General features: G+C 41.9%; 1 protein-coding gene across 9 annotated transcripts in view; it reads left to right on the top strand.

Annotated features, from left to right (window-relative positions):
* The window catches only part of LNX1 (ligand of numb-protein X 1), a 119829-nt gene that overhangs the window by 32899 nt on the left and 69506 nt on the right, over nucleotides 1-17424 (top strand). Inside the window, exon 1 of one of the 9 annotated variants that reach the window (XM_063157268.1) lies at nucleotides 8960-9070. The exons of the other annotated variants lie outside the window; for them this stretch is intronic. The gene's annotated coding sequence lies outside the window, so the exon portion shown is untranslated. Of the gene's footprint in view, nucleotides 1-8959; nucleotides 9071-17424 lie in introns of those variants that run through there. 9 annotated transcript variants of the gene reach the window in all.

Consider the following 17424-nt stretch of genomic DNA (forward strand, 5'->3'; position numbering starts at 1 on the left):
CTATTTTCAGGCCTTTGGCTTTGTAAGTAGAACAGTTAAGGACAGAGTAGCACTTGCTCATTTGAGTTTTAGGTTACATTTCTCAGACAAAGACCTTCAATTATCGCCCTTTCTGTTTGCAACAGGCATTGCTAATAAAGTTCTCTGTACATGTATAATATGTTATATTCTTCATTGGCCTGCGTGTCCTGTGTGGCCATGTTGCTTCCAACTTTTGTTTCTGGTGTAATCTGTACTGTATGGATTGCACCCTCCATTCATTAAATAAATAAGCATTGTATCAGTTAGCATGTTAGAGGAGTGTGCTTAGACTGATGCTCAACTCACTTAGTGAAAAAGAGTTATCTGTGGGATGTGTGCTATTCCCTGTTTGCCGAGCTTGCTGGATCAGTACATGGTACCACAATCTCCAGGCAACAACATGTTCAGATTCAAAGTGCTGGGCTGATCAGGAACCAGTGGGTAGAAAAATTCTCACTGCCTTTGAGGTGCCCCCTTTCTGTGTGCTCTTTCCCAGCAGCTCCCTTTCCTGGTTTGCTGTCTTGATATAATAAAACTTGCAGTGTGTGTGATCAAAGGAACACTTGCATTCCTGAAGGCACACCATTCCTCCAGTTGTACCAATTAGTCCAGTAAAAGACACAACTTTTCCACATGCAGAGAAGATGCCTTACCTCTTTGAGGCAAGAGCAGAGTGCCCATAGTGCCCATAGCATCCTTACTCAAATTTACGTCTTTGCAAGTTCTTGTTGTATTGATGGAAGTGACACACTTTGTAAAGCATGCCCTGTTTTTCTTAGCTGGATTGCACAGGCTTCAAACACTTCAAGGGACAATCCAGGGTTCAGTGCTGGGTTTGGTCCTCTGATGAGAAGGCAGGTACCAGTGCAGTAACCAGGCAGATCCAAGAGGTCTGTGGGCCCCCTGCCTGTTCCCAGAAGGTTTCTGCAGAACGTTCCAGTTTGTGCTGTGTGGAAAAAAAAAAAAGACATATAAGTGGGTAACTGTGAGACATGCACAGCTATTAAGGCATTTTTTTTCTCCTGTATGGAACACATCTGGGTCTCTTCAGAGAGTTTCCATGACTGGCTCAAGCCAGCACAGAGCCTTTTGGCTGCAAGGTGTTGCAAGAATTGCAGAAGACTGCAGTTCCTTGATAAGTTGTGCCTGTGTGGCCTACATGGAGTACTTACACTGATATTAAAAATTTTACTTGCTGAATTATTTTGCAAGGCCACCTGCAAAAACATGACACTGATGCAGAAAGAATGATGCTGAGTGCCATTTTTTAAACAGTGCTGCAAAGATTGTATTCCAGCCAGCCCGTGTCAGCATTCCACAGGTCAGCACAAAATATCCATGTTGGTTTTGGACTGACTACATACCATGGAGCTAAACCCTGTACTGGCTTGTAATATATACAGTACTAAAAGATGGAGAGATTGAATAGGTGTGGCTGGGACAAAACATTCTGGCTCTTGGGAACTGCCACAACTGTATTTAAAGCAACTGCATGCAGAAGGGGGTTAAGAAAGTAAATGTGGTTCAGATTTTCCTTGTCAGGAACAAATTAAATCAGTATGGTAGAGGATCCAAAGAGAAATACATTTGGAAATGCTTATATGCTGAAGCTAGGAATCTGGGTAATAAGTAAGAGCAAGTAGAATTTATTAATTATCAAGATAGATTCAAATTAATTGTCTCATCAGGTTACAGTGCTAGAGGGCTCAATATGTTAGAATATTGTATAAGTTGTTTAAACAACAGACCAAGGGTGACAAAAGAAATTGTGTGAGGGCAATGACTCTGTCTATGACCTGGTGACATATATCTGCCTTAGAATAGGGAAGTGCAGGATCTTAGGAAATGCAGCACAATAAATGTGCTGATAATCAAGGTTCAGCAGTGGGCAGAGGTAACATAAATCACTGAAATGAATCTGAAGACAGTTTGAGCTACTATTGCATGTGGGGAGGCAATTGTGTAATTATGGGGAACTTTGGCACACCTGCTGAAGGTTTCTTTTAAGTACTGGTGAAACATCAATAGAATAGCTTTAAATACTGGACGATTCTTCTGCAAAAAAAAAGTTGTTAGACCTAGAGTGGAAAAATTCTCCTTTTAGGTAGCCTGATAGATAAAAGTTAATTGATCCACTAGACTGGAAATCAAGTGCTGTCTCAGGAAAAACTGATCATGACCTGGTTACATCTAATATGCATGAAGAGAATATAGTCCCAAACCAGAATATACACACATGCTAATTTGAAAAGGCCAATTTCCCAAACCTAAGGACTGCCCTTAATAAAACTGAATAAGCAGAGGCATGGAGGCATAAACAAAACTGAAAGTTTTTCAAGAGCTTAATAAATGGACAAAACGTTACTAAGACAATATGTATAGCAGAAGAGGACAGAAAGTAGAAATGGACTTATTGTTCTGTACAGATGTGTTTGAACAGGTATCAGTTTGTCCACATTTATGTGTATATAGGATTGCATAGGTATACATATCTACAGACACTTGTGTGGGCATGCAAACACACAGTACGTACATATTTAAATAAACTCTGTGGCTGTGTATTGGGAAAATAGGCTATAAAAGGGAGACGAATATCCATTGATATATATATATATGTTATCAAGTATGGAAATTACTAGTAACACTTAAACCAAAATCTACTCTTGGCAAGCAAATTGTGTTCTGAAGAGTCTTAAATTTACATAAGGAAAAACAAAGTAGCAATGATGTGGGCCAGGCAAGGGTTGTAGGTACTGAAACTGTTAACAAGAAATGTATAGATGGTTAAAATGTTCAGAAAATACTTCTGGTTTATGTTTTGAAAGAAAGAATATGGTTTGTATATATCATGTGAGGAAGACAAATTCTTTTCCAGCCCATCTGCAACTAAAAGAATGTTAGACAACTCCTACTTTGAGGAACCAGCTTTAAGGCAGCAGCCCCTGTTTTGTGAGCAGCATGCATTCTACTTTTCTTTCTTAAAGTGGCTGAGAAATTTTCTGGCTCACTGATAAGAGCTTTTGATAAATTTGGGAACATTGGAGCAATCTACCAAGACTGAAGGCAAGCTCATTTTTTCTTTTGCCAGTGCCCCAATGGCACAAACAGGATAATTGTGATAACAGCATGGCAGCCAGCCTGACCTCTCTTCCAGCAAAATAATAGAGAAGCTGATATGGGAATTCAAGTATGAAAAACAGGACTGTTGTTAATGGCAGCCAATGATGTTTTCACTGAATTCAGGTCTTGTCAGGTAAGCTTGGCTTGCTTCTTTAATGTAAGGTTACCCAGTTGGTTAAAAAAGTAACTATAAACCTAATGGAAACTAAAAGTCTTCAGTTTGTTATCTACCATAATTTGATCAAAAATGTAGCATTTTGCATTCTTGTTTAAGAACATGTCAGGTGGCTAAGGGCTGGTGGATGAAAGGAATTGTTGCAAAATCACTCTAAAAAGAAATTTTTTAGTGAGATTCCATAGCCAGATCCAGACCTCTTCTGGCAATGTTCACTACTTAGTCTTGCAGGAAAAACTCTGAATTACTCACTGATTATGCATGGCACTAAAGAAAAGGGAATCTGAGTGGTCTCAAAAGTGGACTTCAAACTGAAAAAAGTGTGCCTTAACATAGTCAAGTGTAAAATTATAAACCTGGAAACTGAGAACATGAATCATATGGGGGAAACAGTTTCAGAAAAAAAATAGAGACCTTGGAAAGACTTTGTAGACCTCAATGGAGAGCCTTAGAATGTAATCATAGCTCAATGGGAGGGCAAAGTATCTGGTGTGTTCCTTGAGTACATGTGCAAAGGCCTGATTTTGTCTGTGTTTATTGTATGTATGCATATGGACAGGCTCATGGAATAACATCAGTCCCATCACAGGCAGCATTTTAAAACAGGATTTAAAATTGGATGAGAATGCAAAAATCTTACATGAGGGCTAGATAGTACACCTGCTATATTGGCAGGTCTCTACCACAGCTTTTTGTTCCATGTGAAAAATAGATGAGGATGTACAACACATGTAGAGGTGCAAAATACAGATACCATCTCCTTCATCTTCCCAGGAAATGCATAACATTATTGCCGATTGATGGCAATAATCTGAGGTAATGTCATCAAATTAGTAATAAATTATCCACATGTTTTTACATGTATGCACAATTAATTCCCAGAATAAGATACCAAAGAGACCAGTGGACTCCCCACCTTTTGGTTCTTCTCACCAAAGTAGACTGCCTTCCTAGAAAAATTCCTAATAGGATTAAACCCAGGCAGTGGGTTCCACAAAGGGATAGAGCAGGGTATGTGCAGCTGGTGACATGCAAGGAGTCAGACAAGATGACCTCCATCTCTCAACAAATATTGAACTCTTCAGGTATAAACCTGGAAAATTAATTCAAGAGTGGACTGAGCACACTGTGTATTTGCACATGCTTAAAGTACAGAAATTCCACTCCACCTTAAAACATTTCCTTTACTGGGTCTAACAAAGTATGGGAGAGTTCGTGAGATGCTCTTTATTCCAGAGACTTTGATAATTAGGAACAAGTCACTTAATTTCTGTGCCTTGATTTGCCCACTTCTAGAGAATGAATCCCAGCTTTCCTCAATTCCTCTCTTCATGCTGGAGAGACCTCTGGGAGGAACTGTATAAATGTGTTCTTCCAAAAAGGCGCAAATAATCTGAAAACTCGGGTAAGGCACCACAGGACTGATGTTTCAAATAGATCAGAGAGCTTTCACCCTGCAGAAGGTATTCATGTTACCTTGGTTAGCAATCCATTTGTACTGTGAACCTTGATGAGATAAATATAATTGTCCTCGGGTTGGTTATGTAACGAGCTTGCTTTGCAATTTAACTAATGAATGTGTTGAGAGACCAGATTAATCTTCTGACTTCAAAAATTTCTCCCAATGGGAAACATATAGCCCCTGCCTATCTGTAACATTATCGTCTCCCTATAGCCAGAGTGATTTGGCCACTTAAATGCTTGTTTTGCTTATGTATGTAAAGCTCATGTGTTCACAGATTTTTTTCTGGAAGAGGTGGAAGGACCCCAAGATTCCTTGAGGTTTTACAGCTGGGTCTGTGGGCTTTCCAAGTCAAGGTCATTTGGTGGGATGATTTTAGTTGCTGGTAGGGTACAAGTTGCTGCTTTGGGATTTTTCCCAGCAGGGCCATATTTCATCCTGTGCTCCCTTAGTCTCTGAAAGCAGTTCATTTCAGAAAAATAGTAGTCTGGTACTATTGTTGGCACATTAGTTGAGGTCAAGATATTATTTTAATCTTGATATTTTAATTTCCTCATTATGCTCTTGTTTTCCTTCGCAGGAGCCATCTAGAAAATGTAAAGATACTGGATACAGAAGATCCAGTAAATGCTTATGACAAATGAAACATGACTTCCCAGAGTAACATACATTTTGTAAGAGCTTTGCCAACTGTAAATTATACCAAGTGGGTCAATTTTGGAAGTCAGCTTCTTAGTTAAACTGTCACACAGTACAGAATTGCTATTTAATATTGGTGATTAATGACTGCAGAGTCCAGTCTAATTTCCAAGCAGACTGTCAGTGGCACTCGGTAATCAGCAGAGTCCAGAGTACAAGTGCTTGGCAATCCTTTTATGCTTTGTGATCCAATTCAGGTTGCTCATTTTCCACAGAGAGGAAACAAGAGAGGGAACTGATATGAAAATGCTAGCCTGAATGCTGGAGTTGTGTCTACACCTGATTATTCTCCTCCTAGGGTTTCTTCCCATTCTTCTGTATGCCTGTACAAGCTGAGGTGCAATCCCATGGGAGAACATTGGATGTGCATGTGTCCTGCCATTTGGAGGTCAGGAGAGACAGTTTCATCTGGGGGACTCCAAACTCCTCCTGTCTCATCGTCCCCCCCACTCTGAGGTGTGACCCACAGCTCTTGCTGCTCCTTTCCTGGCATCATTCCTTCTCACTGCTGCTCCACTGAGTCAGAGTTCCAGCCAGGTCCACCTGTCCCCTTTGTCCTGGTCCCCATCCCATGTCCATCCACGGGGGTCAGGGACAAGGGAGTATTTTACCATTGTGGGTACATCATAGAAATCCCCAAGGAATCTCTAGTGCTGTTGAGTACTTGAAAGAGACTGTGTGGCTCAGGCCCCTGCCAGAGCTGTGTGGGCAGGAGTGTAACATGCACTGGAGAAAGCTCTTTCATTTCCTTCTTTGTAAGCAGTGTGCTGCCTAGCCTGGACCAGGGACTGGGAGAGAGTGGTCAGTGGCAGGCAAAGAGCTGACCTGACCTCTGCCTCTTCTGCACTGGTTTCATGGGGCTCCACAGGAGGATGCACAGGCCTGTGTGTCTGCAGGACACAGTGATCTTTTCAACCCAACACAGATGGCATCCATTACAATATTATCAAATAGCATTGATTACTACAGTTTTCCCTAATGTGACATGACTAATCTTCTAATGTAGCTTGTACACTGTGTACTGCCAATACTTTCAATGTATGCTGAAATCATTTAATTGAAGTAAATAAATAAGTCTAATACAATAGAGTTTATGGCATATTGTCCTCCTGGAAATCATTTCAGTGGTAGTGAAGTATGGAATATCTTCAACTTGAAATGTCTGTCCTTATCCCTGTATCTGCACAGCTTGAGATACGTGTACAAATTTATTTTAAAATTAAACAGCTAAATATGTAACTTTTTCCTGCCTTCAATGTATGAATCTATACCAGGAAATTAGAAGTTTATCAAACAGGTGTCAATGCACCAGTCAGATCTATGATACCCTGTCATTTTGGTGCAAATTAATGAATTGTAGCAGAAAAGTGTTCTCACTTTTTGTGATGTTGGTGAAAAAAATCTGCTCTAGGCAAAGGAGGGAACTGATAAATAATACAGTGCACACACTGTGGTTTAAAGGAGGTTCTTCTATGTACCTTCCCAGCAGATGAAAGACAGGTTCAGCTAGGATCTTCCATCAACAGGTACCAAAGAGCTCACTAACAATTTGGTTCAGAGCCAATAAATAACTCACCTTCTAGGAAAATAATTTGCCTGGTATATATAAAGAAGTATAAATGTCATTCCAGAGTGAAGAATTTGGACAGGAATGAGTGCCCAAGAGGGCTGTTTGTGTGAGCAGGAGAGCAGACAGCCTTTTGTCTGAGCAGAGATGTAGAGAATTTGAGTGGAAAGGAAAACAGGAAAGCGTATCATGAGATAGGAAAGGCAATTTAAGCAATTCAGTAACATTAGCGTGAGAACAAATGAGTTTGAGCTGGCCCTTAGTCTGGAAACTTAGAAAAGCCTCCCAGCAGTGGGAGGGAGGGCAAACTTGGCTAGTTGCTAGGATGGAAATTAGGTCTGTAACTGAGCATCTGATGTGGTCACTTGTGACAACAGGGCTCTGGGCTTCTAATCTGGGGCAAGCAGCCTCAGAGAGACCTCTCATGTGAGGAAGGATTTAAACACAGGCTTTGGTCTGTGGGGATGTATTTGCTAATGTTTAAGCTTCTGTAGCTTAAGCATGTTTTTAAAAGTACATTTCATATGCATAGTTCAATTTTGCAGACGGCTGACGCATGAGGCTTGCATATCTGGCCTTGTGACTGCCACGGACATCTGGTCCCGTGCGGGCTGAGTCTCTCCATCCTGCACCCATCCTGGGGGAAGAGCAGCAGCTGCACAGTGCCCCAGATCCAGCACAGCACTGCCTGGCTTTGGAACAACTGTGCACTGGCAGACTGGCTTGGCAGGAACCCATCCCAGGTTTTCTTGAGCAACTTGGAGCTGAGGTGCTGCGCTGTCAGGGCAGAAAAGGCAAATACTACTGCAAGGAGGCATCCATCCAGCCAAGAGTATGGCTGTCACACTTGCTGGTAGGACTTGATGTGTCCCTTGATGATTTCTTAAAATAAATATTTAACGAGGGATTTTATAGTCACAAATAACAAGCATGCTTTTAAAATGTTAGAAGGGAAACAAACTTGTGTAAGAATAAATTGGAGGCCAAGACCTGGTAGCCATAGATGTTTATATTGAAGGCTGGGGATTTCCTCCTGCCTGTTTTCATGGTACACTGCAGTTTCTTGATTCAAGTCCATCTCCAAAGCTGCTTTGCTTCCTGAATAACACTTCCTTCCTTAGGAGCAAATGCCTAAGATGGCTGAAATCATTGCATTTATTAGTGATTCATGTAGTTGTAAGATGAGGGTTTCTTTTCATCTATTGAAAATATTTTTTGAAAAGAAGGTCTTTTTTGCTGCTGCTGTTTTTTCATTCAGCTGTTGCATCACAGTGCAGCAGCATGACACCTCATCTTCAGTACAGCATTTTATCCCTTTCCTGGGTGCATTTTAAACCGAAAATTACTGGGTAAGAGGGTTTAATGCAGTCTTAATTTTGCAATATTCAGAAAATTAACAGAGCTTGTATTTTCAGACAGCTGATTCTGGAGTTTACAAATTCCTCTTACATGGTTCAAGTGTTCACCACCAAGTAACAGAACAGGAACAATACAGGAACAAGCTGAAGAATCAGATTCCAAACTATAGATTGTGGATTAGTACTTGTGGACCCCATCTTCCTTTTCGAAGGGGAGAGCCAACATGAATCTTCTGTCTTGAAGCAATTTTTAGGATGGTCCACTTGTATTTGTTAGATTTGAGCCAGGTTGATTGTCAGGTTAAAAGAAGAAAAGAAATGCAAGGAAGAACCTGACTGAAAATGAACTTTGGTATATGCCGGAAAGAAAAGTAAAAGCTTCAAGTTACGCTATTGTATGAGCAACCTGCACACGCTTATCTGCCTGCGGGAGACACGACCGGGAGGGTGTGGCCTTTTAAACCTTAAATTGCTCAGGTTTATGCAATTCAGCTTTTCTGTGCCTTCTGTCATGCCACAGGCCTCGCCGTGTGACGCGGGCAGCAGCGCTGTGTGCCCGCAGCGGGGGGCTGAGCCCCGGCCCTGCCCAGCCATGCCAGCCCCTGCCTGCTGATTCTGCACCTGCACCTCGCCCTGCGGCGCATGGGAGACACGGCAAGGCCACACACGTGAGTTCACAGGCTTGCATCTTCCTTTGCCCTGCTCCTGCTTTTCCCCTTGAGCTTGCTGTGAGTTCTTCCCGAGGAGCAAAGGTGCAAAACATGCTCTGGTAAACAATCCAGCCCTGTTTAGTGGTGGGGGAGTGGGTTCAGTCCTCAGCCTGCACACTCTAGAGTGCCATGCAGCCAGGCAGTGATAAATATCTACTGTGTCTGTCATTAATGATTCAGCTTCCCCGTAGCCTAATGTAGAGTTTGTCTTATATAACGTACCCGTAGGTTGCTGTTCTTCTTGGTAGGCACTGTTAAAATACTACTTACATACATACATGCTGGTAGGCAAAACCACTGCTTAGTTCAGAGCCTTTTTGTTAGCTAGATGTGCTTGGGTTTCTGTCCTCCCCGTTGCTAAGAAGGTCAATTTCTTCAGTAAAGTGTGTTGAAATCCAAACAATTATCTGTGGAGAGGTGCCATTTGTACTGCAGCTGCTTTAGCCCATGGCTTTATTAATCCTCTGGAAACCCATTTCTTCCCCTCCCCCAGGTTAAAACCCACAAAGTCTCATTGCAGCTGTATGAGGTAAATTGAGGCTACATTCACCACTGCTGTATCTTCCAGCTTGATTTTATGCATAGAACTGCAGCTGAGGTGAGAAAAAGAAGAGAACTTGATTTCGCTTTTATCTTTAGCTCATGCTCTTCACACTTAAGCTTACACTCAGTTCTTTATTCAAAACATCTTGTAATTCAGTACCAGTATATGCAGCAGTTGCAAACCTGTGAATATATATGACTAGGCATAACTTCTCATAAGTTTTATTTCTATCCATAATACTGATTGTTCATGTGAGAACATGTAAATTCACAGTGCCAACTCAGAACCCAGAACAGCAGTGCAGATGTGTGGACATCCTCACTCAGCAGAATGTATACTTAGAGTACTCACATGTTTAAACTTCCTAATGTTTTGGGTTGTTTTCAATGACCAGGGATGGACTGCTTGCATCAAGCTCTTAGCCACTTTTATATCTGCCAAAGAAAAACACAAAAACCGGAAAAGGTGCACATTAGACTTGTATGTCACATTCTTCTATGATGCCTGATAACTGGGAAAGGGTTCCTTCAACAGCAGGAAAAACAGGATAACCTTAGGTGACTGTACTGGGCACCATGCAAGGCACTTGCTTTCCCACAAACTTTTGTAGAAATGGAGCTCCCACTGCCCAAAATAATTTTCATTTGCTCATTCAGGTTCACAAAGAACAACATCGAGGCAGTTCCATCACTTCATTGAAACAGCAGTGTCTCTTATCTGCTGTTGTTGGAAAAGCACAAATGCTGATCTGCAAATAAAAGCCAGAAATCACTGTCAGGAATTTGGAAAGCTGCTGATGTGTGAGGAGTTGTATCCTCAATACTCCCATCTACTTTCCTAAGACTGAAAATTCTTCCTAAGGAAGTGATCTGTTACTAATTTGCTATTTTATTCTTCCACCCCAAACCTCAGAGCCTACGTGTATTTTCCAAAGATATAAATTGATTCAATCTGGGAAATCTTGTCTCATTGTTGTCTTATCCTTGCCCCCTGAAAATACTTTCCCACTGCTAATTTCTCTTCCTTGTTTGTGGTCCTGTAGAAGTGTCCTCCCCTTTGTAAGGGTGTTCCAAGCCCATGTGTTTGAACATTAACTGCACCAGGACTTTGTTGTAGCCTAGAGTTGGAAAGAGGAATGTTCCTGGCTCTGAGTTGTGATCATCTACTAGAAAAGAAAATTGAATTGTCTTTTGGAAGGGGTTTGAATGTGCTGGCATCTTCCCTAGCATAGCTTTTCTGTAGTAAAATGGAAATAAATTTTGCACGCAGGATGAGATGATAGATTAGCTCCATTTCACTGCAAACCAGGAAATCAAGCAGCATTGTTTCCAGAAGGAAAGTAAATTAATACAGGCTTTCAAATGTAGAGAGTTTCCTCAAGGCTGGCTGCTGGAGGGAAGCAGTCTGGTGTTTCTGGAGATGTCAGCCTTGTCTGCAGGGCTGGGTGCTGCCACCTGGCTCCTCTCTCTGTCGGGGCACAGGGGGGCCTGTGGCTGATTTGGAGGGACTCTGTGGCCAGAGCCTTTTGAGGGGGTAATGAGACCCCACTCCTGTTAAAGGAGGATGCTGGCGTCCTGCAATGCAGTCTGACTGAGCACTTGTTTGCAGTTCTTTCACAGAAATTAGAAGCTGGGATGGACATATATGCAGTTGATCTTTCCAAGGCTTTCCCTAAAGGCTCAATGTGAATCTGCAAAAGCAATCATTATCTGAATCATGGGATTCAAAAAGATTCAGCACAGAAGACAAACTTTCACCTTCAATACATGTCCAGGGAATGGTCAGTTGGCAGTTCCTTTTGTGTACAACTGCTTTCCACTGTGCACTGTTCTCATCCCACTGAGTAAAAATCAATTCCTTCTTTATAAGGAGCTAAATACTCAGACTTCTTACCTGTCTAGCTGCTCATGGAATCCTCTCATTGGTCCTCCAGTTTGACTTTAATACACCCACAACATTCTTACTGAAACAAAGATTCTTAATAAAATAAATGGGTTTTATCTGCCAGAAATTTCTTAATAAGGAATGCTTCCTATTTCTTTGTCTGGATTGGTATATCTTTCAGAAAATGGCTTGTTTGAAAGCAGATAAATTTTGATTGATTTTAGATATAATTCCTGGCAACTTTTTGCTCGTCTTTTCCCTAATCTTTTGCTTTCCATGCTTACAGCTACATGGTATAGATTGTGTTGAAATGCTGATGTTAGAAAAAGTATAGGTGATGCTATTATCTTATTTTGTTTCCTACTACAAAGCTGATTTTGTACTATATATTTCATAGTATCAGTTCTCACAGGACTTTACAGGTAGAACCCAGTGCTGGAAAGTGTAGCTTTGGGTTCTCATAGTTTCTGAGAACTCACCTAATCACACTACTGCTATTTAAAAGAATATCTCAGTTTAGATCCAGTCAAAAAGGGTCTGAGGCACTGAAATAAATATGACTTGTAGGAGGAATTTCAAAGAATTAAAAAGTCCCCTTGTCTGCCTGCACACAGCAGATAACATCTGATTGTGAGAAAGGATACAGGAAGCAGGACAATTTGAGCATGTAATTCCTAATTGGTTTCTCATCACGGGACTAGACAGCACACAATTGGTCTCCATACCCACAGAACCGGTTCTGGAAGCAGATATTAACTCAGCCACAGACCTAACTATCTTTCCCAGGCTGGTGTCACTCGTGTGTCCTGGCTGACAAAACCTTAGTAAGCCTCTTGTTGTTAAGGGGAATATTACAAGGCCATCAGCAACACATGCATGTTAATTAGCAATGGGCTTTGGGGGAGTTCCCATGAGGCCCCAATTAAAGCAGTGATTAATCAAGTCCAGTGAGTAGTACCACACTCAGGGATGTTGTTTCCCAGCACTGAGCAGATGAAGACAGAACCAGGCTTTACAGGATGTGTTTTGGTGGCTGAGGGTTTGGTCACTATAATAAACAAAATTTACTTGCTGAGACTTTTGTTGGGCAGGGAGCTTAGTCATTATCCTGCTACAAAAAAAAAAAAAAAAAAAAAAAAATAAGATGCCCTGGAACAGAAACTATTGCACAGCTTCATCTAGAGAGATCAGCTTCCACTCCTGCTTGAATACTTTAGGTTTCCCCAGTCCTTTCCATTTCAGACAGAGATATAAGCTGTACTGCACACCTGACTCCCAAATGAGCAATAGGGACTACCAGCAGATATAATGGGCACTGTCAGCATACTTTGTAAGAGAGGTCTGTTCAAGAGCCAAAATGTAATTTGTGTCAGCCCCAGAAAACTGACAGTCAGACCACAGTAACTGGGCTGCTGGGTTCAGCCTCTTCAGTGTCCAGTTTATCTCCCTCTTCCCAAGAGTACATTTGTCTTAAATGTGAAATTCAGTACTCAGCAGTGCACAAAATTGTAAGGTCATCAAAGTTTCTTTCCCTTGTCCACCAAAATTTCTATTTATGGCTGCATACCGTGTGTTTTCCCATCTTTTTGAAGGCTTCCCCTAGGCTGTACCACTCCCCTAAGTTGTTCAAGTTTACCTGCTGACCTCCTTACCAGGGCTTGTGCCCTCCTTTATCCAGGGTCCTGGGTGGGACTGGGCCCCAGCAGTTGTGACCCTGGGACTGAGTGGCTAGGAATGCTTTCAGATTGTGCTGTTTTAAACAGCAGAGTGTCACTGGGCCATGCAGTTCTTCAATAGGGACCATTTTTTCTGCTTAAGATTTGTTTATTTAGTCATTTTTGTCGACCCAAGTAGCAGGAGGAGGAAAGAATAAGATACATGTATAATTTAAGTTATAGACATTTACAGACCTATAATTTTAATTGTATATAGTGTATAATATTTAACAATAATTTTCATTATTTAATAATGTATAATATAATAATTACATCTAAATCATAGTACAGGAGTTAGGTGAAACATAAATAAACTTGAGATACAGATGATTAAATCCTTGTTCCACTGAATTTGCCTAATTTTTCCTTTGAGTGCAATGAGCCAGAGGTTTTAACCCAGGCATTTTCTTCTATTATTTAGACAAGTTACTCTGGGGAGCCAACTGCTGCAAGTTTCTGCTGTCTCCCCTGCAGGTGCATGTCCATAAAGCAGAGAATGCAATCCTAGAAGTCAGGAGTTTGTGGGGGCTTTCCCTCAGATCAGGTCTAAGAGCGTCTCTGTGGTCACCTTGCTGCACAAGGATTCCTGTGACAGAATCTGGGCACTGGCCCCACTGGCATCGGGGCAGCCAACTCCCCTTCCCCTGCTCACCTACCCAAGTAGGTGCTTCTAACCATGTGGGTTGCTTCTAAAAAAAGGTCCCCACAGGGTGTTGTGAGAACTCATTAAGCAGTTTGCCAAGTATTAAGAAACTCCTGGATCAGAGAAGCAGTTGTAAAGGCACAGTGTAATTAAAGCACAGTTTACTTTATTATGTGTTATTAGCAGGGTTATCCATCACATGCTCCATGCTTTGTAGTTATTAAATGTTATCTCGTGGTCACATGTGAGGAGATGCTGTGTGGTCTGAGGGTGGCAGGTACCATGGCGTGGGAGCCAGGCTGAGCTGTAAGGTTTCAGTGTCCTGAGGGGAAGAAGTCTTCCACTTCTCTTTTGCTCCCTCTTCATCTGCTCCCTCTTCCCTCCCCTCTCTGGGAGGGTGGTAGCATCACCCACCTTCCTTGCTGACCCACTTGGGGCCCTGGGAGAGGATTGCTAAAACAGATTAAGATTTACTGTGAAGCTGTATTAAGTTAAGATTTTCACAATCCCGTGCAATTTACTCTGCCTATTGTATTTTTATTTTAAAGTTAAGTAGGGCAGCCTGCACAGAGCACTCGTGGTCTGCAGTGCCCATCACAGAGACACAGCAGACACACCTGCAGCAGGGACCAGGGATGCTCTCCCTCATGCAGCTTGCATGCTGTACCTCTTCCTGGCTTACCAACATCTTAGAAGGCAGCTGGGACACGTGGTTGTCCAGCCACAAAAATACAGTTCTGTCATCTGCTCAAATGGCTGAAAGCAGCTTGAGGTATTTGTGAGGCTGCCAGTGTTGGCAAAGCCAGCCGGAGCAATCAGCCAAATCGGAGTGGAGGTGCACCTTTTGTTACATAACTAGCCATGTCATTTTGTAATTCACTATGTGAAATGCCAGTGGCATTTATTATGTCAATTAGAATGAGCATATGTTTAGGAAGCCCTTGAGGAGTCAATCATAATTGCTCACATAGCCTTGCTTCCACCACATGATTGACTTCCTCTGAGCAGGTAGACTGTGTGCCTTTGGGAAGCAGTTACCCACAGCCTGCCCATTTTGCTACAACTCGTCCTTGCACTTGGAGTCTGAGCTTTTAGTTCTGGCATAAGTCTGGGTTTACTGAGCTTTGAAAAGAGCAAGAAACAGAAGTTACTGCCTTAACCATCAGTCTTTGACAACTAGAGGCATGCCAGCAACAAGTCTTCTTGGAAGTACTGCTTTCTACTGAGGTGAGTTCATTCCTAGGACATTTTCCTTATACTAAGGAATACTTAACCTGACAGATATGTACTGTCTTACTCAGACCTTCTCTTCACTCAGATCTTGTCCAGCTGTTCCTAATATTGTCAGTACTTCTGGGCTGCTTTTTTTTTTTTTCATTTTAACATGCTGAGTAAAGTTTTGTATCCCTGAAATCACCAGAAAGAGCAATCCAGGTTTGCGTGGGCATGTGAGAGACAGACAAAACAGCCAAATATATTTCCATACATTCCTAACAGGCATTTCAGCTACATAATTCCACAACAAAAAACTTTTTCCAACATTGGTTAATTCTGTAAATTCCAGCATGAGCCACAGAGAAGAAAATTCTTTTCAAACAGTCTGGTTCTGGTTTTAGAAGTTACTTTGCGTGCAGGCACAGTATGACATTGCTGTTGGGTCTCACAGCTTGAGCTACAACTTAAAAAGCTGGGGTTATTCACCTACTGTACTGTAGCAATGGACTTTTCTATTCAGTTGGAAATGCCTTTCATCACTAAAGGCTCTGCAAAGTACTTTGATTGTTATAAGCTCTGAGAAAGACTTTTTGACTATTAATAACTTTGGAAGAACAGCTGTCTTAAAACTGGGGCCAGGCAGAGGAGAGGTTTTGGAGCTCCTGTTTGTTGTCTCAGACACATTCTGTACTGATGTGCTGAACTTTTAAATACAATTCTTTTCCTCTAAGAGCCAGTTATAACAGTCTTTCCTATCATCTTAAAAGTCAAGATGAATTCTTATCCTGCTAAAATGACATCTCCAGGATTCACAACTCTCCTCCAGCTACTGGCTTTTTACCTGAAGGTATGTGTCTTGCCTCTGCCTATAACAAATCTCCATCTAATTACACATCAGGCAGAAAAAAAATGTTGTGATTCTTCTTTAGTCGGACTAGATTTAAAAATAAGTGGAAAAGCGGCGGAAAAAGAGAGAGTAGACTATACATAGAAGGAATTCTGGTCAGAAGGCATGATGATAAGATTTTGTGCACCTTAATGTTTTATAAACTTCCTTCAAATAAGGTTTCAAGTCTAGGCAAACTGATTCACCCCTTTGGCCTTTAGTGCAGCTATGCCAAGATTGGTGCAAATTATTCCATGATATTTTATAACCAGGTCTTTGAAATGTGAATAATCACTGTCTTTTTTAATCTAAAATACTGTATACTACATATAATTGAAGTGTGGATCACTCTATGATGTTTTCCACAACTGTTGTATAGTACCACCTTGAAAATTAAAGTCAGTGTAATCTATAAAAAACTTCAGTTTGAGCAAAGCAGTTGGTACAAGCCATGGTAATGGGAAACCTGGGAGGCTGTTACAAGGGAAGACACTTTGATGAAAGGTAGGAAGTCAAAACAGTTCCCATTTTACTAATGGCAAAGAGTTTTCTAAAAGCATTCAACCTCATACTTCATTATAAAACCCTGAATATTAAATAAGTGATGTGATCTGGCAACCCAGATTCTGGCAGGAGCAGGAAGGTTACAGCTAACCCTGCATAACTGGAGGACTGTTGTGCTTTTGCTTGGGAGGGTGAGGGAGAACCTCTGCTCTGCTCCCTCCTAGCCATGAGCCACTCCCCTCCCCAGTGAGGGCGAGCCACTAGATGGGGACAATGCCCACATCTAACCTGCCCACATCTAGCCAGTGGCAGCCGGGCTGAGGCTTCATTAAAGAGCTAATTCTGTAACTGTGAGAGCTGTTCAGCCTCCTAGCAATTTGATGTGCATATTTTTTAACACGGACAAGATGGCAGTCTCCAAGCCTTCTGCAAAGGAGCTGATTGTCAAGGAAGGCAGGCATTGCTGCAGCATGCTCACAGCTAGTGTGGTGAAAGGAAGGCCAGGTAAAAGCATCTGTGGAAGAATAAGGAGCTCCTACCCTTACCTGGCAGCTGTGAATGCTGCTGTGGCAGGGTGGTTTCCTTACATGCCTGTGGGCCAGCCCCTTTGGCCATGCACTGCCTTACTGACCCACATAAATGTATGGCTGTGAGTCACTCAGAGATACCCATTTGTAGGAGATAAGAGCCCATGCTGGGACTGGGGGAAGGATGCAGAATGACTTTGCTATCATAATTTAGCTAAGAAGAGCACAACAGCTCTGTCAGTAGAGCCTCCATCTCCCACGGGTTGTACAGCAGAGAAACAGGGTGTGAAAAGGTATCTGTTTTAATCTGCAGATACAGGATTTGTTATACACATGCTCTGAGTGTGTATAAAACAGGAACATCAATCAAAGGTGTCCCTTAAACACAGAGAGA

Source organism: Melospiza melodia, chromosome 5 (genome assembly GCF_035770615.1).
Source record: "Melospiza melodia melodia isolate bMelMel2 chromosome 5, bMelMel2.pri, whole genome shotgun sequence".
NCBI classification, from domain to species: Eukaryota; Metazoa; Chordata; class Aves; order Passeriformes; family Passerellidae; genus Melospiza; species Melospiza melodia.